Source organism: Malania oleifera, chromosome 2, assembly GCF_029873635.1.
Source record: "Malania oleifera isolate guangnan ecotype guangnan chromosome 2, ASM2987363v1, whole genome shotgun sequence".
Classification (NCBI taxonomy): Eukaryota; Viridiplantae; Streptophyta; class Magnoliopsida; order Santalales; family Ximeniaceae; genus Malania; species Malania oleifera.
Genome location: NC_080418.1, coordinates 8,504,562 through 8,526,481, shown reverse-complemented (window position 1 = coordinate 8,526,481; position 21,920 = coordinate 8,504,562).

The following is a 21,920-nucleotide window of genomic DNA, read 5'->3' as shown; positions in this document are numbered from 1 at the left end:
GACGTTCAGTATGTCTTTTCACCTGCAGACGGATGGACAGTCAGAGATGACTATTCAGACGTTAGAGGATATGTTGCGGGCTTGTGTATTAAATTTCGGTGATAGTTGGATACGATATCTACCGCTTGTTGAATTTGCATATAACAATAGTTACCAGGCGAGAATAGAGATGACACCTTATGAGGCTTTGTATGGTTGTTGGTGTCAATGTCCGTTGTACTGGGATCAGGTAGGTGAGCGGCAGATACTGAGTTTAGAATTAGTTCAACAGACCTTTGCAAAGGTCGAATTAATTAGGGAAAAGATCAAAGCAGCTCAGAGTCGATAGAAGAGTTATGCTGATACTCATCGACGAGAGTTGAAATTTGAAGTAAGAGATATGGTATGCCTAAGGATCGCTCCGATGAAAGGGGTGATGAGGTTCGGGAAGAAGGGGAAGCTAAGTCCTCGGTATATCGGGCCTTTTGAGATCCTTGAAAGGATAGGTTCGGTTGCTTATCGAGTGGCTCTACCTCCAGCGTTATCTAGAGTCCATGATGTATTTCACGTGTCTGTACTAAGGAAGTGCGTACTAGATCCATCACACATACTGAGTTATGAACCTCTAGAGATCAACGATGCCTTATCATATGAGGAAGTACCAGTGCAAATATTGGATCGGAAGGTGCAGCAGTTACGAACTAAGGAAATACCTCTCGTAAAGGTATTATGGCGTAATCATGCAGTGGAAGAAGTTTCATAGGAATTAGAATCTGAAATACGCCAGAAGTACCCGCAATTATTCGATAGTACATAAGTATGTATAGTAGTGTAGATGATATGGGTTAAATGGTATGATCTTTGGGAGATTCTTGTTTATAAATGTAATCTTCCGAAATATCTTTTTGCAACCATGGTATTCCTTCACTATATGTGAGTGTATGTAATGAAATTGGGCCAAAGTCACTTTTTAGGTGACCGTTGACTCTTTGTAAAGCGGAATAATAAGAAAAGTTTATGTTGAGCAATGATTAGTAAATTTCAAGGATGAAATTCTTATAAGGAGGGGAGATTGTAGAGACCCAAACCCAAAATAAGCTGGGTTCGTCGACAAAGGAGTCACATTCGTCGATGAAGTCCTTTAGAGTCTCGTCGATGAAATTCAGAGTCTCGTCGACGAGCAAATACCGAGCAGGTTAGAGAAATATCCGGAACTTGGGCTCGGTGGCGAAGGGATGGCTTCATCGACAAGCTGTGTGGTGGATTCGTCGACGAAGACGCCGCCTCATTGACGAGTTGGATTAGGTCAAAGACCCTATAAATATCCATTTTGGTTGCTTAGAAGCTAAGTTTCTTCCCAAAAGCTCTCTTTCTCTCTCTCTCTCTCTCTCTCTCTCTCTCTCTCTCTCTCTTTAAAATTCTTCACTATTCGTCGTCCATTTCTAAAAACGAAAGTTCCTGCGGGGACCAGAGGAAGAAATTTTACAACTTTAGCAGATTGGATCGTTATTTTGAGGATTTTTGGGTTTTCCCAAAAATTGAGGTAAGGATCTGATTTCAATTTCGTTTGAATATTTGGATTGTAGTTAAAATTATAGTAAGGTTATGTTCTGTGGTTTTAGGTTTTCAAGATCCCGGGTTGTCGGTTTGAATCGGTTTTGTACGAAGTTTCGTTTTGAGTTTAAGGTAAGGGGAATTTGATTACAACAGTTATTTTTGGAAAAACTAAATCGCTAAAAAGTTAGGTTATGCTTATATGAATGATTTAATTGCTTATTTTCTGAATTTCACCAAGTAGAAATGTCGGTTTTGCGATTTTACGATTTTTTGTAAAAATATGGATTTTGGCGTATGGACTCCAAATGTTTTAAAGCTTCTTTATTTGGATTATCATGTATGTAGGAGATGCCTGAATCCTTTATTTTTGTATAAAATGGTGTTTAATTATATAATATATCATATAATAGATTTTTGTTTAAATTAGTGTGACATGTGGATGAAATGGAACTTGTGAACATTTGATATTATTAATATGGATTATGAGAACAGAGTTCCAACTTGTTATATTGAAAATGTGGAAAACAGAGGCCGGTTATACACCGAGCTATATATACGTAAAATGGGTGAACCGAGTGGATAGACGCTGGTTTGAACTCGATGTGATTATCTGAATCTGTGAAAATACTGGAATTGCACAGGTTATCATGTTTTGTTATAAATTGTATATACAATAAATGGAACCACAACTAGTTACCAAAGGAGTTGAAAGATACTCCAGCAAAAGGGGTTGAAAGATACTCCGATGTGAGAAGTTGAAAAAGTTTCATTAATGGAGGTGAAAGATACTCCCAATGACAGAGAATTCCTCAGTTCGAAGCATACAGTGCAACCACACATGTAAATTTGTGTGGGTACATAGATAGTCGGCTAGTAGGAGTAATGAAACCACTAGTGAAATAATAGACTAGATGGGGGCAGTCGGCCTATATATTAAATACTTGACAAATGCTTGCATGAACAGGGCATTGTTAGAGATATCAATGCACAACCCGTGCCACAGGGCAAAATAGACATTATATGTGATACAAAGTTGTTAGTTGTTCTATATTCATATACATGATTTAAAAGCTGATATGGAAAAACGGTATTGTTTATATTGACATATGTGTAGTGATTCGGTATTGGAAACCTTTGTTTCATACATATGGATACATGTTTTAAATTGAAATACTCACATATGGTCACACACTGATTGTAATACTTTCTTCCTTACTGAGAGGTGTCTCACCCCATTATACAACCTTTGTTTTTAGGTCCATCAGGACATCAGTCCTAGTTGCTTAAGAGACTTGGAGAATTGTTTTTGGTTGTAGCATACGTAAGTGGTTTATGTCTATATTAAACTTAGATGAATGTCTTTTATGGAGGATTGTAATAACATGATCTATTTTATGTCTGGATTTGTGTACTTGTGGATGAGTTAGTAAGTTCTGGTATATGTCTAGTAGAAATCCCGAAGAATGTTTATATTTTTTCGCAACATTTACATTCTTACTATGTATGAGTTACACCCGTATGTCCCTGTTTAGGGCGGGTTGTATATGTATCTTGAACAAGTACAGGTATTTTGTATGAGTGAGTGACACCGGGGTCTGTATAAAGGGCGGGGTCGTTACAGACGCATTGCACTTAAACCGCCCAGGTGTAACAAAAAGTGGGCAAGGGTGGGCTAGGTCGTCACCTCGAAGTGACGCGCTGTGTCATAGTGATCTGACGGGTGTACTCCCTTGTGGGTTTCCGCAAAAGGTGAATTAAAAACGTACTTTCTAAAATTAAAAGTCTTCTCTAAATTTTTTACTTAAGCATTGCAATTAGCAATATGCATTCAACAAATAAAAATATTGTGCTGAAAGTAAAGAGTAAAGTAGAGAGAAGAATACCAAGTTTTTACGAGGTTCGGCTTATCCCTAGCCTACATTCTCGCCTTTGGAAAACTGCCAAAGGATTCCACTATATTAGTTCCTTTGCCGGGCGGAACAACACCGTTACAATCACTCCTTAATTAGGTTAGAGTTCACCTTTCCGAACAATATTCCCTCGTTTGGTCCAACGATCCAAGCACTCGAATCATGAGTGAATCTACAAGACAAGATTTGAAATAAGGTGTACGAGAGATGCTCTCAAAAGAGCTGATTAGTATAAATTTAGAGCCATATACTTCAAAGAAAATCAAATATGAAATTCAGAATGAAGCCCCAAGAGTATATCATCGAAGGATTCTTTTAATAGATGAAAGAATTTACAATTGTAGCACAATACTAGAGATTGAGAGTCAGGAAAGTTTCATTAGTTTTCGTGAAAGTTGAGAGTGAGAGAGCCTTTGAGAGTTTGAGAACAATTGAGAGATATTGATTGCTGTAATTGATTCTTGGTAATTGAATTAATTAATCTTGAGGGGTATTTATAGATTTAGAAAAGTATCTAACTTGTTCCCCAAGTGTTCTTGGAGTAGTGTCCAAGTTTTGAACAAGTTTGAGCCCCAAGCAATTGACTTTTCAAAAATATGTCCATTATAAAATTCAAAATCTGCCACGTGGCAGTCTTGAAGGGTTCTCGTCAGTCGCTTGTTCATGAATTTTATAGATAAAATACACAGGTAGTAGGGTGGCAATCACCTGTCACCTTGGGGTCAGATGACTGGCACTAAATAATCTTGTTTTAAAAAAGAGGCAGAAGGGTGACAATAGCCTGATGAAACCTCGTTAGGCTTCTCATTTTGCACAGTTAGGCGCCTGTCAAGACCCAGACAGTAGCGTAACGTCCTCCTGTCTATATATTTTAAAAGCTTTTAAAGTGGCCGCCTACTGACCATATGTAGTCAGGCACCTGTCAAGTAAAAAATTTGGCTTTTAAATTATTGTTATTTTCTCTCTCTTTTCTTATCTATTCTTGGAATGTTAATTTGTTTTCTACAAAAAATATGTTCCAAGATTTTAAAAAATTAGAGTCTCTAAGTCTCTTCATTCCTAATAAGCTTCAAAATGAAATTTCATAATTTGAAAATACTCGAAATACTTATAATACATGAAATGAAGAATAGCTTCCCAAGAGGGGGGGTGAATTGGAAATCTTTTAATTTTATTTGATTTTTAAGTTTTTTAATTTTAATAACCCAGCAAAATACAATATATAACAACACTTAAGAAAACTGGAATTTAAAATAATAATTCAATCAACGTAATCAATTAATCAATAACATTTAGGCTTCCGTTGCTTTCCCTGTAACCTTTTATTATTCACTTTACTTGATGAAGATTTCCGCAAATTAATCAACGTACTCCCCTTTTGGGTTTCCGCAAAAGATTAATCAAAACGTACTTTCTATTGATCAAGAACTTAATTTAAATCCTGCAACCTGCACTCATAAATTTTATAACAAAAGCGAATAAAGTATGTAAATTAAAGTAGACAGAAGGAGACAAGAGTTTTTAAGAGGTACGGCTTCAACACAGCCTACGTCCTCGCCTTTGGCAAAAACACTAAAGGATTTCACTATCTCAGTTCCTTTACCTGGTGGAACAATACCAACTTACAATGCACTCCTTCAATTAGGCTAGAGCCCACCTCTCCAAATAACAACCCCCTATTTGGTTCAACGATTCAACAACTCAGAATCGTTTAAGAAAGATAACGAAGGAATATGTGTACAAAAGAAAACTCTCACAGAAGAGTGAATTAATACACCAATCAGCTCACTTTATACCTCAAAGTAATTTAAATATAAGAAATTTCAAGCTCAATTACTTGGTATGGATTATCAAATAATTTTCCAAAGAAGATAAAAATTTTGATCGTTGGAAAACTTAATTTCAGAATGTAAATCGATTTTAGATCAGAGAGTTTATCTTAAAAGAATTTCAGATCCTTTGAAAACAAAATTTTGAATACTTGAAGATTAGTTGATCTAAAACCTTTAAAAAAAAAACTTACTTTGATCTAAAAGCCTTTGAATATCTCTGGATCAGAAAAGTTGTTGAAAAGCACTTGATCTAGAAACTTTAGAGGATTTCTCAATTTCAAAATTCTTTTGAATATTTCATCAAAGTTCTTTCTCTCTTTCTTTATACTTTCTTTTCTCTAATTTAAAATGTTTGAGATTAGAACTATTTACAGAGTTTTTTTTAGAAATCATCCATTACTCCCAAGGATTTCTAAAATTCATTTCCAAATATTTTGAAATAAATATGTTTAAAAGCATGGTTTAAAAAATCTTCTTTTTTTAAGCCCTTTTTATTTATTAAAAAAAATACTTTTTAGAGTATATATGTTTAAAATTTTTTTTTATTTTCCACATATTTTGAAATAAATATGTTTAAAAACTTCATTATTTCAAAAAAAATTTTCTTTTCTTAAACCCTTTCTTTTTATGAATTTAAGAAATATTCTTTTGAGTATATATATAAAAACATATTTTTGAATTTTTATAAGCTTCAAATTTCTTTATACTTAAGATTTACTTTGAAGTACTTACATTTGAGAATATCCTTAAAAGTATAATCTAATCTTCAAAACTTGTTCTTCCACCATCTTTGTAGTTGCATTCTTTCCTTTGAGCTTTTCACAATATGACTTCATTCTTCATGCTCTTTGTAATCCATGAACTTTCTTATACAATTGAGCTCTGTTATTTTCCTGAACACTTTTACTTGAAACATATTAAATATATCATTTGATTTGTTATCATCAAAATAAGAATTGTAAACCTTATTAGGCCAACAATACATATCCTATTGACTTTCTTCATTCCTTTGAACTCTTTGAAGAACTTCATCAAGTTGTTGCTTTGAGTTCCTGAATTTTCAATATTGATCACTTGAGTTGATATGAGCTTTCAATGTTTTTGTGATCTTTCAGTCTTTCCATGTTGGTCTCTTGAGCTTTCAGAATTGATCTCTTGAGTTCATGAAGTATGCTTTTGTTTCAATATCTAAAATATCACAATTTTGAAAAACATTAAATAACCTTACTTTGTTATAATCAAAATCAAGAGTCGTAAGTCTTTGTTAGGCCAACAAAACAATTTTGGAAAGATATGGATAGTATTATACAAGACATACTAGGGATTGAGAAAATATTTATAGGAGGAGATCTGAATGGACACATTGGAAGAGATAATAAAAATTATGAGAGGATACATAGAGGATATGGATATGGAGACAAAAATGAATATGGGGAGATGATTTTAGACTTCGCTATGTCACATGATTTTATTATAATGAATACTTGCTTTAAGAAGAGAGAAGAACACTTAATTACCTTTAAAAGTGGACAAAATAGAAGTCAAATAGATTTTTTTTTTTTTCTGACTAGGAGGGTTGATCGTTTATCATGCAAGGATTGTAAAGTTATTCTAGGTGAAAGCCTGACTACACAACATAGAGTCTTAATATTAGATATATGTATAAAATATGAAAGAAAAAAGATAAAATAAGCCAGTGTAAGAGAACTAGATGGTGGAACCTAAAAGGAGAAAATATAATAAAATTTAAAGATTAAATAATTAAAGATGGGGATTGGACCATAGAGGATGAGATAGATACAAATACTTGTTGGAATAGATTAGCTAGCTTTATTAAAAAGATAGTAAAAGAGATGTTAGGTGAATCAAAGCGAAAATTATCGAATAGCAAAGAGAGTTGATGGTGGGATAAAGATGTACAAAAAATCATAAAGACAAAAACCTATATTTTTGTGTGCAAAATCCTTTTCAAAAACTAGTTTTTCAAATACTCCATTGTGCTTTGTATATTGAAATATCTTGTTGAATTTGTTCGAATCAACTTGCTTAACATATTTGAAACCCTGATCTGATCTTGCGTTATTCACATATTGTGTTTCAAATCTTACTTTGATATACACTATAGATCTGGAATGATAATCTATACTTGATTGAGTGTGTAGCACATATTAGAGCACTGAGCATATTTACATATCATATGTGCTTGCATTATTGCTTAAGATGTACTGGTGCACATACCTGCTTGTGTAAGAAGCATATTTCCGTGTACAAATTTTATACATATTTGTTGTATTCCAGGCGCGGACCTGAAGAGGGAGGCTAATCCTGTTGAATAGTTCCGAACTGGCTTAGACCCGGTTAGGAAAGTTAGGTGTGTCATTCTAGTAAGGCGTGTTGATTGAAGTTAGCCCCTTGAATTGACCTAGTTGTAATCAATATCTCTCCACCCGTTAAGTGAGCAATAGTGGAATCCTTGTGCTGGTGTGGCCAAGGCGGGGATGTAAGCAATTTGGTCAAACCTTGATAACATATTGCGTGTATTGTTTACTTTTCCGCACTTTACTTTTATTGTACATGTATGTTTATTTATTGATCACATAGACTGACCCTAGGTTGTGTAATACTGTTGTTAAACCGATTGACCTAGGTGATAATTTTTAAATACCCAATTCACCCCCCTCTTGGGGTTGCACCAAAGCTAACACACCCTAATTATTATTTTACATTACAGATAATTTTGAAGAGCGTACCAGAAATAAGGCGTAGTAAGTGCGTGGACGGGAGTAGAAAGAGTTATTTAGAATAAAAATTAGTGTAATACCAGCTGGATATATTTGTGTATTTTAGAATTTTTAAGAATGTTAAGATACGTTTGTAATGAAGTTAATTAGTACCCTGGTAATAAAAATATTTGAGGTTTAATTACTTCCCCTATGAATTATTTTTAGAATGTAATACCTCAGACCTTGCCGGGTTTGGGGCGTTACATCCTTAATGACATCAGTATATTAGTATATCTATTATCTACTCCCTTCTTTTGTAAAGCTTATCATAGAACTTACTTAGATACTTTATTGTATGTTTTTTCTAAGTAAATAAAAACCATATACAAGTTCCTTTTATTTTGCGAAACTTTTCCATTAATCTTGTTAGAAGATGAGTAGATTTTGTAGTCGATCTTCCAAGCATAAAGTCAAATTCATTCTCTCATATCCTTATTTCTATTATAATTCTTTGTTAAATTACGTTTCCCATAATTTCGTTGTATGACTCATAAGTTTAATTCCAGATAGTTATTACTATTTTGTATGTCACTTTTGTTTATATGTATAGATATTTATACTTTTGCTTTACTACTATAACAATAATGAAACCAAGTCTTAAGTCCCACTAAGTGGGGTCGGCTATATGAATCATTTTCCGCCAATTTATGCGATCATGGATAATTTCTTTTGACAAATTTAGAACTAAATCCTTACAATCTCATTCTAAGTTATTTTAGGCCTATCACTACCCCTTCAACTTCCCCCCATAGTAACTAACTCACTCTTCCTCACTAGTGTACTATGTTGCAAGTGTCCAAACCATCCGAGTCATCCCTCCCTAATCTTATTTTTTATAGGAGCTACACCTCTCTTACCACGAATATGTTCATTCCTTAATTTATGTTTCAGTGTTATACCACTCATCCATCTAAGCAATCTCATCTTGACAACTTTTATTTTTTGGATATTCTGTTTTTTTGTCACCTAATATGTAGATCCTTATAACGTAGCTGGTTTTATAACTATCTTATAAAACTTTCCTTCTAATTTTAAGGGTATTTTACGATCACAAAGCACACTTGAAACACTTCTCCATTTTATCCAACCTGCTTTAGCTCTATGCATTACATTATCTTCTCTTTTTCAACTTGCACAATAGATCCAAGATATCAAAATCTACAAGTGTTATTTAATTTTTCATTATCAAGTAACTTTATCTCCAATAATCCTCCTACCATTACTAAAATTATATTTCTTATATTCTATCTTATTTCTACTTATCCTAAAGCCTCTGGATTCCAAAGTTTCTCTCCATAATTCTAACTTCGCCTTTACTCCAACCCTAGTTTCATCAATCAACACAATATCATCTATGAACAACATACACCATGGAACCTCATTTTGAATGATCCTAGTCAGTTGGTCCATCACTAAAGCAAAAAGATAATGGCTCAAATCAAATCCTTGATGTACACCTATGATGTTCGAAAATTCTATAGTTTCTCCATCTATAATCCTTACACTAGTGATTACTCCATCGTAGATATCCTACTTAATGACATCAGTATACCTACTACATACATTTTTTTTTTCTTTCTAAAACCCACTATAGAACTTCCCTAGGCATCCTATCATATGTTTTCTTTAAGTCAATAAATACCATATGCAAGTCTCTCATCTTTTCTCTAAAATTTTCCATTAATCTTTTTAAACGATATATGACTTTTGTGGTAGATCTCTAAGGCATAAAACTAAATTAATTTTCTGAGACCTTCATTTTTAGCCTTAATCTTTGTTCAATTACATTTTCTTACAGTTTCATCGTATGACTCATAAGTTAAATTCCACGATAGTTATTACAATTTTGAATATCTCCTTTATTTTTGTATATAGATATGAAAGTGTTTTTCCTCTATTCAACTAACATTTTCTTAGTTTTATAAATTATATCAAATAAATTAGCCAACCATATAATTCCATTATCACCTAAGCATTTCTAAACTTCAATTGGGATGTTATCTAATCCTACAACTTTTCCATTTTTAATCTTTTTTAGTGCAAACTTAACTTCATTAACTCTAATTTTGTGAATAAATTTCATATTTTTAGTTTTTCCCTCATTTGCCAATCCTAAATTTAACCCTTCTATTTGGTTTTCTTTAAACAACTTACTAAATTAACTTTATCATTTATCTTTTATGTCTTCTTCCTTAACCAAGACAATATCATTCTCACTTTTTATACATTTTACATTTCCTAATCCTTACTCTTCATTTCTCTAGCTTTAGCAAGTTTAATTATATCTCTTTCTCCTTCTTTTGTATCTAATCAATCATATAAACTATTAAATGATCTGTGTTTAACTTCATTAACGACCTTTTTTGCAACTTTTCTCGCCTCTTTATACTTTTCAAAGTTATCCACTTTTTTACATTTTTGCCACTTTTTATACTAAATTCTTTTTGTTTTTACGAGTTTTTGGACATCTTTATCTCACCACCAACTTTATTTGCTATTCAAGAATCTTCCTCTTGATTTACCTAAAATCTCTTTTGCTATCTTTTTAATAGTATAACTAATCTACTCTAAAGAGTGTCTATATCTATTCCATCCCCTATAGTCCACTCCCTATGCCATCTTTGATAATTTTATCTTTAAATTTTATTATATTTTCCCCCTTTAGGTTCCACCACCCATTTCTCTTATACTGATTTATTTTATCTTTTTTTCTTTCCATTTTAATACATATATCTAACACTAAGACTCTATGTTTTATTCTTAGGTTTTCACTTTGAATAACTTTACAATCCTTGCAAGATAATTGATCTACCCTCTTAGTTAAAAAAAAGAAAAAATCTATTTGACTTCTATTTTATCCACTTTTAAAGGTTGTTAAGTGTTATTCTCTCTTCTTAAAGTAAGTATTCATTATGATAAAAATCATATGACATAGCGAAATCTAAGATCATCGCCTCAGGCCCATTTTTATCTCCATATCCATATCCTCTATGTACTCTCTCATAACCTTTATTATCCCTTCCAACGTGACAAATCTCCTCCTATGAATATTTTCTCAGTCCTTGGTATGCCTTGTATAATACTATCCATATCTTCCCAAAGTTGTCTCTTAAGATTTTCTGCTAAGCCTACTTAAGGAGAATAAGCACTAAGATATTTATTATCTTTTAGCCTAATACCATCTTGCTTTTTATAATTACAACCCCTACTCTGTTTATATCAATAACGCTATCTTTTAAGTTTTTGTGTATAATGATTCCTATTCCATTCTTATATTTTTCTTTTCCAGTGTACCAAAGTTTAAATCCCGATTTATCAATATCTCTAGCTTTCTTCCCCTCCCACTTAATTTTTTGAAGGCAAATTATATTAATTTTTCTTCTAATCACTGTATCCACAATCTCTGTGCTTTTACCAATAAGTATCTCTATATTTCAAGTTGGTAATCTAATCATAGTTTCCTGAACTAGCTTCTTTACTTATCTACGTCCAGAATAATGGAGGAACGCTCGCATATTTGACACTGTACCTAGACGCCAACACAGCGTGTCACTTCAGGGCGAGGAACTAGCCCACCCTCGCCCACTTTTCGCTATACTCGGGTGGTACAAGTGCAACACGTTGCTCGTAGAGGATGCCCCAACAAAAATTCAGTAAGGATTTATATTATAATGATCTGACAAATTTTATGCCAGTTATCAACTACCTACGTATCTCTCTTCCTTTACTCGGTCTTGGGATCGGTTGTGTGTGTGAAAAAATTAGGACATTATGTTATTGATACTTTCACTTTGATTTTTATTAAACAACTTATTAACTTGTGTTCCCCATCTCTCTTTTATGTACCCTTCATTTATCAATAAATAAATAAATAAATAAATATAATGTCTAATATGTATATATATTATTAATTACATTAAATCATCAAATACAAAATATATCGAACAAAATGATAAAGTTTGATCGGTAGGGAGTTAATCCCCTTTCTCGATCCATACATGGTCAGATTAAGTAGTTGGTTACATTGAATTCGCAACCCAATCCATTAATGGTAAACAATTTGATTCAAATTAGACAATTCTAATTTGAATTGAACATTTATACTTTGTGTGAATTTGCATAAAGAATTCTTGACGAGTTTAACTATCATTTACGTGATCTTTGCTAAATATGATTATGACTTTGGTGACATGAAAAATTCTTGATGAGTTTAACTATCATGCCATATTGCTAAATATAATTATGAATTTGGTGCATGGTCTCCTACAATAGTCCAAAACGCTCATAGATGTGGTCTATGGAGGGCTATCTTAGTAGGTTTGGAGGACTTTTGGAAAGTAACTTGAATATCATTAAAAAAAATGATTCCTCCACTTTATTTTGGGGTGATCATTGGACTACTTCAAAAACAACGAAGACTTTCTTTTCTTCTCCATTTTAGGTATCTACTCATCCATTGGTTAAGGTATTAGTGATTGACTAACTGACTAAGAGTATTCAAAAGGAGGTTCCATGGTGCATGTTGTTTGCAGATGATATTGTATTAATTGATGAAACTAGGGATGGAGTAGAGGCTGAGTTAGAATTATGGAGAGAAGCTGTGGAATTTAGAGGCTTTAGGATAAGTAAAAATAAGACATAATATATGAAATGTAATTTTATTAATGGTAGGAGGAATATTAGAGGCAAAGTTAAACCTGATGATGAAGAAATAAATAGCACTTGTAGATTTCAATACCTTGGATCTATTATATAAGTTGAAAGAGAAATTGAAGATGATATAATGCATAGAGTTAAAGCAGTTTGGGTAAAATGGAGAAGTGCTTCAAATGTGCTTTGTGATCGTAGAATACCCTTAAAATTAAAAAGGAAGTTGTATAGAACAGTTATAAGAATAACTATGCTATATGGATCAGAATGTTAGGCAACAAAGAAACAGAATATCCAAAAAGTAAAAGTTGCCAATATGGATGAGTGGTATAACACTAAAAGATAAATTAAGGAATGAATATATTCGCGGTAAGTTGGGTGTAACTCCTATAGAAAGATAAGATAAAGGAGGGACGACTCAGATGGTATGAACACTTGCAACGTAAACCACATAGTGCGTTAGTGAGGAAAAGTGAGTTAGTTACTGTGGGGGGAGGGCAGTAGAAAGGATAAGGGTAGACCTAAAATAACTTGGAATGAGATAGTGAATAAAGATTTAATATCCCTGAATCTTTCAAAAGAAATGGTCTATGATCGCATAAATTGACGGAAAATGATTTATATAGTTGACCCCACCCAATGGGACTTAAGGCTTGGTTTTGTTGTAGTCTAAGGGGGTTGGAGCAAGTTTCTATGCTTACCATTTTGGAAAAGATTTACTCTATGCATGTTGAAGTGAACAAAGAGGATGATGTGCAGTAACTTATCTCTATAGAAAGGTGATTCACAAATGCACTTCTTTTATGCATATTTTCTCAAAAAACTTATGTAGATTCATCTACATCTCCAGTGACCTTTCCCTTCCAAGTTTACTTGGTATGCTATTATATCTTCAAAAATATCTTGCTTTTTATTGACAACCACTTTGAGAAGGATTTTTACTTGTGATTTACTTCAAAGAAAAGGGTACAAAATGCCCAATCAATATTTCCTTTATAAAAATGACGAAAATGTTGGGTGGTCTAGGGTCTTCTTAACCCCAAAAGCCAGCTCATGAGATGAGACTTTTTCTCACACTTAATAACTGACTACCAGCCCCTTCTACAACCGATGTGGGATAACCCCAACAATCTCTCCTCTCACATCGGGTTCCAAATCGATGGCCTCACATACCCGGCATCCTGGGGAGAATGTTGAATCATGGCTCAGATACCAGTGTTGGGTGGTCCAGGGTCTTCTCAACCTAAAAAGCTAACTCACAGGCTGATGCTTTCCCTCATACTCAATAACTGACTATCAACCCCTTCCACAACCGATGTGAGATAACCCCAACAGAAGAGTCATCAAATCATATACTTAAACATTGCTCATTTACCTATGAGTTGTGGGCTTATTTTTCAAATTATGCAACTTCCATTAGGTTGGTTTTGTTTTTGTTATCTCTTTTTAGCATGAGTAGAGATTGAGGGTTTGGAATTCAATTTTGATAGCTATTTGTTGGAAGATTTGGAAAGCGAGAAACCATCGTTGCTTTTTTGAAGAGTAAGATTGTGAGAAGATCTTCGCTTACATCCTAAAAGATTTATTTTTGTAGACTTGTCTAAATAAAAAATTTTGATCTTCTTTTTTAATGTTCTTGAATTCTTTTGTTTTGTTATGCTTTTGAATTCTTGTTACTTCTTGTATCTATGTTTGTTTAAATAAATTTTTTACCATTAAAAACAAAACTAAAGTTTTTTCAATAATAATTGAAGATAAAATTTGAATTTACACGGATTTGCATGGATTAAGAATAAATGCAAATTTCTGAATTTGTATAAATTTGCACCGATTGCATTTTTTGAACTCACTTCATTATATTTTTCTGAAAGGACATAATAGAAAGGGAAGTCCTGGATTTATGTAGTATGTTATTAATACTAATCAAAATTAAATGGACAAAATTAGAGAGACTCAAAAATAAATATTTGGAAAGACCAATTAAAATTCACATGCAATCGACTTTAAAGAATATATTTTTAAAAATCAATCTAAGTTTAAAAAGGAATAATACTTTGAGATGACAGAAATATAAAATGGATTATTAAAATGTTATTGAAAATTTTATTAGAATAAAATTTTCATTTAGTACTCAAGGATGTGGTCACCATGAAATCACGAGTGTGGATGTAGTGACAATATTTTCATTTTTATTTTTTTAAAACTATAATTGTAAACATTAATCATTTTCATTTTTCGATTGTTATTGAAAGAAAAGACTATGAGCAATAATAGGAAAAATATGCAAATATAGCAACTAATATAAAGTATATACCTTTAAAAAATAATGTGTATGAAAGAATTGTTTTGGACATTAGTCAATAAGCGCAAGAGAAGTATATGGATTAATTAAAATACACAAATAGGTCATGAAATCATATAGTCTGAAGATGTTATTTATTATACACCAAGACTTATCGGTACTGAATAAGTTATAAAATTTGAAATATCTTTCAAAAAAAAAAAAAAGTTCAAATAAACTTAAAATCTTCTTATCTTTTTTAATGTATTGCAAATGATGTTGTAAATATTATAAATCTAGAACAACTGCAGATAATAGGAAGCAAATTTTAGAGGGAGAAACTCATTAAACATGAGCGCTCCAAAGTTTAAATATTATCTATAATTGACGAACGCATTTGGTTACTATATACAAATTTATTCAATAAATTAACATGTATCGATAAGGCCTAGCTAAGTTTGATAAGTATTTTGATGAAAATCTTCTTTTACGTGAGAAAAAGATATTCACATTAAAGTTTTTGTTATTGCGAGAGATTAAAACAGAAAGATTTATAATACTGACATATTGATGAAAAATGAGGAAATAACTAGTTATAGAAGAAGAATTAATATAGGTTTTAAATCTTCAAACCTCTACAAGTCTATTTAAACTCACTCATGTAATTTATTTTTTGGTGTGTGAAAGAGAGACAAAATGAGTTTTAGTACAATTTTGAAGTTTTTTGCTTCGATGGTCAATGGTTCTCTCCTCTTGAAATATTTCAAGTGGAAGGATTTCTGCTTAGGAGGGAAAATGTATATTCAGACAACCATGAAAGGGCGATCCTTGTTCTTGGCAAATCCATGAAAGATAATTAGTTTAGTATACTATATTTCCATCATAAATAAGAGGAGACTATTGCTGGAAGGCGTGTGAAAGAGAGAGAAATGAGTTTTAGTGCGCTTTTTACTTCGATGGTTGTCGGCTCTCTCCTCTTTAAATATTTCAAGTGGAAGGATTTTTGCTTAGGAGAGAAAATGCATATGCGGGTGATCCTTGTTCTTGGCAGATCCTGGTACACTATATTTCCATCATATGTAAGAGGAGGAGACTATTGTTGGAAGGCTTTTATTTACTTCTTCTACTATGGCTCTTATTGTTTTTACTAAAAAGTACTTTTATTCTTATTGTCAAAGTAGTGCAACTGTGAAATCTCTATGCAAGTGTCGTCTCTTTTCTTTTCCTGTTCAGTCATACTAAAAAGACAATGTACGGATTTCAAAGAAAATTCGGTTTGTGTGTGGGTGTTTAATCTTTTTTCACTTTTAGGGTCTACAGAATGAAGCAATCTCATTCCTGCTCTCATGTAAAAAAAGATCGATACAGATTAGTTGTAATTTATAAGGGTTTTCAATAATCTCATCAGAGTTGGCATACCAAATCTTTCTTCGTTTCATTCTTTCTAATGTTGTTTGAATCATTCTGCGGCCCTTTTATTATATTTGGAACCATTCATGTGCAGCAATTTTGTGGAGAAGTGCATGTGCAGGTTTCTCCAAATGTCTGTGTTGGCCCTTCTCACCCAGCTCTGATCCAGTTGAACTTTGATATATATATATATATATATATATATATATATATATATATATATATATATATATCAATTAAGTATTTGGAGAGGATTGAATTTTAAACTTGTATTGAATTTGAATAAAATATAATGTAAAATTATATTCAAATTTATCTAAATCCATCCAAAATTTAAAATCAATGCTTTTAAATGCAGTATAATTTTTGTTTAGATAATGTTCTCCTCCGAGCACAAAGCCTTCAATAATGTTCTTCCTGATTTTTTTTTTTCCTGTGACAATTCTTTCTAATGTTGTTTGATTCATTCAATATTCTCTTTTATCAGCTTAGTAAAAAGATGATTCATGGGCTTTCAGACATGGAAATCGGCGACCAAATCCATTTGATGGCTCATATATAGAATTGATATGTTACTTTATGTTTAGGAGAAACTTTTAATTTAAATTTGTGTGAATTTGATAAAATGAAACATAAAATTTCATTAAACTTTATTCAAATCTAAATTCAAATTTTGAAATTCATGTTTCCAAATGTAGCATCAATGTATTTTAATATTATTAATTTATAAATAAACTGAATGTATCTTTGAAAATAACATGTACTTTGGGACGAGAAATGTATTTACATTTAGTTAAGTCATTGATTCATGTATTTTATAAATCCATTGATCCTTTATGTGAATGTACCTTGATCTTAGGTGTGCATCTATTTATTTTAAATACATCCTATTTATTAAGTGTATGAATAATGAAAAGTCTTGTGTACCTATAAATTAATAGTTCGCTATAGCTTAGACTCTATACATAATATTTACACATAATTCTCTTCATATTACCCTCATAATACTTTTCTAATATCTGAATCTAAAGAGTTTGACAACTTAAGAAATGTATTTTTTGTGGAGTTACAAAAGATAAATGTATAAAATTCTTCTATTTGTGCAGATTTTGAGAGAATCATATGATTCAAATTGGACTGTTGTATCCTCAATGATGTAGGATTTATATCCCAAAGGATATGTCCACATGAATGATATGAGTCCTACATGTAGGGTATGTGTCCTATATGATAAGGATATGAATTAATGGTTGTATGAGTTAACTAAAGGGTTAGCTCATTTAATATAAGAAATTAATGGTGGAAGTTTGAAGAGATTCCTATACATAAATATATATAGAATCTCTTCAAACTTCCACCATTTATTTCTCATATTAAATAAGCTAACCCTTTAGTTAACTCATACAACCATTAATTCATATCCTTATCATATGGGACACATACCTTACATGTGGGACTCATATCATTTATGTGGGACATATCCTTTGAGATATAAATCTACATTCTCCCACTTGACCCATGTGAATGATATTAATATGGATTAACAAATAACCATAATGTGCACAAAACATTAGCTTCTTTACACTTTTCAATGAGATTACCATAATATCATAATTAAGCAACCCATTAGTACGAGTCATGGCGGTAAATATCATTAGAGCGACATCTTCCTTTCCATGTACCACAATACTAATAAACCACTTAACTATGATCCATAATAGAAAGTTACCATACTGTCCCTGTAATGTCTTTTTCAAAGACTATTTTTGTTTAATAGTAAACCATCTTCATAATCATGTGATTGATGATAAGATAAAATATTGTTCAGAAACACTTTTATTGATATCATTATACTTGTTATAGAACAAAACATAAAGATCCACTATCATACATCAAGGATTACAACAAAAACCGATGTGATTAGCATGTTCTTTAAATGCCTTTAGTGTCAACCCTTTCATTAAAGGATCTGTTATCATGAGCTCAGTCTTTATATGTTCTATAAACATTGTCTGATTCTGAACTTCCTCCTTAACAACCAAATACTTGAGCTCTATATGCTTAGCAACATTAGAGTATTTGTCGTTTTTGGAGAAAAAAACTGCTGCGGAATTATCACAATAAATTCTCAGCGGCCTGACTATACTGTCGACAAATTCAAGTCCTGAGATAAAGTTCCGCAACCACAAAGCCTGAATCGTGGCCTCAAAGCACGCCACAAATTCAGCTTCCATAGTAGATGCTGCTATGATACTCTGTTTGGTGCTTTTCCATGATATTGCTCCTCCGACTAACAGGAACAAATAGTCATACGTTGACTTACGACTATTAACGCATCTAGCAAAATCTGAGTCAGAGTAACCAACCACCTCCAACTGATCTGTTCTCATATATGTGAGTATACAATGTCTAGTTCCTTTTAAGTACCTCAAGACTTTCTTTGCAGCTTTCCAATGGTCCATTCTAGGATTACTTTGGTACCTCCTGAGCATCCCAACTGCAAAACTAATATTTGGTCTCGTACAAGTCTGCACATACATCAAACTCCCAACAACAAATGCAAAAGGAATATTTTCCATACTTTTCTTTTCAAATTCATTCTGTGGACAATCTTTTACACTGAACTTGTCCCATTTACAAATAGGAGCAGGAGTTGGTTTACAATCAGCCATATAAAATCTTTCTAGAACTTTATTAATATATCCTTTCTGAGACAATCCTAACAGTGCAAGTGATCTGTCTCGAAATATTTCCATTCCAATCACATAAGTTGTCTCACCCATATATTTCATTTCAAAGTTCATAGAAAGAAATCTCTTAGTATCATTCAATAAGCCAAGATCATTACTGGCAAGTAAAATATCATCAACATATAGAATCAAAAAGATAAACTTGCTCCCACTGACCTTTAGATATATACACCGATCAACAGTGTTTTCTTTAAAACCAAAGGTCGTGATGGTATCATGAAACTTAAAATACCATTGCGTGGAAACTTGTTTAAGCCCATATATTGATTTCTTTAATTTGCAAACCATGTGCTCATTTCCTTTAATCATTAAACCTTCAGGATTATCCATATATACCTCTTCATCTAAATTCCCATTTAGAAAGATAGTTTTCACATCCATTTGGTGCAACTCTAAATCAAAATGAGCCACTAAAGTCATTATGATTCTAAGAGAGTCCTTTTTAGACACAGGAGAAAACGTCTCTTTATAGTCGACACTTTCCCTCTAAGTGAAACCCTTCGCTACAAGTCTAATTTTATATTGTTCAATGTTGCCATTGTAGTCGTGTTTGGTTTTAAAAACCCATTTACACCCAACTGTTTTAAATCCATTAGGCAAATCAACGATGTCCCAAACTTTATTTTGTTCCATAGATTTCAACTCATCATTTATGACATTAATCCACTTTTCGGAATCATCACTTTTAATGACTTGTGAAAATGTAACCGGATTCTTATTAGTTCCTAAATCATAATCAGACTCTTGCAGATATACTAAATAATCATCAGAAATAGCTAGTTTCCTTACTCTTTGAGATCTCCTTAATGTTATTTCTTATGATTGTTCTGCAATTGGCTCAATGGTGACATTTTCATTACGAAGTAATACATCATTAGATTGTTGTTTAGTGTTATCATGTCTTTTAACAACTAAAGGAACAACAATATCTATTAAAGGTCTAGATATTGGTATAGGAACCTAGATTTCTTTAATGACCATATTTCGTGATACATCACTCCCACCGATTTCACCATTTTCAAGGAATTTTGCATTACCAGATTCAACTATTCTCATACTATGATTAGGATAGTAAAACCTAAACTCTTTAGACTTTTCTAGGTATCCAATAAAAAACCTACTCACAGTCCTTGAATCCAATTTCCTTTCATTTAGATTATAGACTCTAATATCTGCTGGACAGCTCCAAACATGAAAGTGCCTTAAACTCGGTTTCCTTCCCGTCCACAGTTCAAAATGAGTTTTCTGAATTGCCTTACTAGGAACCCGATTTAGCACATACATTGCTGTTTTAAGGGCTTCCATCCATAATGAAATGTGTAACAACCTGAATCATGATAACTGAGTTTAAATAAATAAGAGAGGGGCAAATTGGGAATTTGACAGATTTCGTCAACGAAGCCTTTGTTCTTCTCGTCGACGAGGAGAAGCCGAGGAGTCTCGGATAAACCGGTGATCTTAGATTCGTCGATGAGGACATCGATTCGTCAACAAAGTCAGCGAAAGATTCGTTAACGAGAACACCATTTCGTCGACGAAATTGCATGGGTCAAAGGCCTATAAATAGAAATTCCTTTACTTCCTCACTAAGAAAACTTAGATTTTATCTCTCTCTCTTTAGAACTCTCCCTACTCTCTCTCTCTCTCTCTCTCTCTCTAGATTTCTTCGCCGATCGTTGATGGAATCAGAAATCTGTAGTTACCACGAGGATCGTGGAAGGATTCTCTACAATTTCTACGGATTGGAATCTCGTTTCGGAGATTTTCGGGTTTCAGCATAAAATTGAGGTAAGACTCGATTTTCAATTCTGATATGATAGTTTTGTAGGTAACTGTCTTGTGAGCATATTTTGTACTGTTATTTGTAGGTTTTGGAACTCGGTTCGTTGTTTAGGGGCCTTGGAGTTCGGGATTTGTTATTCGGGGAAAAGGTAAGGGGAACTATGTTTATATTGGTTATTTTTGAAATCAGATTCGGTGGAACTGCGGTTCACGGTCCTGTGTATGTTTTGGCTACTCATTTGAGGGGATCTAACGGGGAAAATTATGGGTTTTTCATTATTACAGTTTTGGGAAAAGGGGGCGACAGGCTGCATCCCTGATTTTGTTGAAAACCGTGGGTATATGTTGATTTATACTGTGATATTAGGACGGCCGTGCCTTGACTTGTTTAAACTGTATTTGTTTGAAAAATCATGATTTAGATTACCAAATGGGTGTGGTTTGTTTGTTTTTATGAGCATGCATGTGTGTGTGATACGTTGAAATGCTAGTAGGAACTGGGTTCCGAAATGATTCTAAGTACTAAGAGTGTCCGACTCTATATCCGAGGGCGTGAGCCTATTCCGGCAGATCAGGCCGAAGGGTGTGGATTCACTAGTTTAGCGCTGGTATGATGCCATGGGAGTCGGGGACTAGTCATGTGCCGGTAGCGCCGTGTTCGCAGGTTGGCTATGGGCTAACGCCATATGTCACGGTCCGGCTTTGGGCCGAAGGGTGTGACGATACCGAGATTGCTGATCATGTGTATGTGGATGTGTGTGTGTATGCACTGCGTGAACTAGTACTGGATTGCATTTAACTGCGTGTATGTTGTATCATGATAACACTCAAATGCCACACACCGATATAACCTGTGTTCTTCCTTACTGAGAGGTGTCTCACCCCTACTGTACGCACATTTTTACAGGTCCTTCGAGTAACCAGAACTAGCGTCTTGGTGTAGGGAGCGTAGTGGCCGGTGTACTGCATTTAGCGCTTGGGTAAGT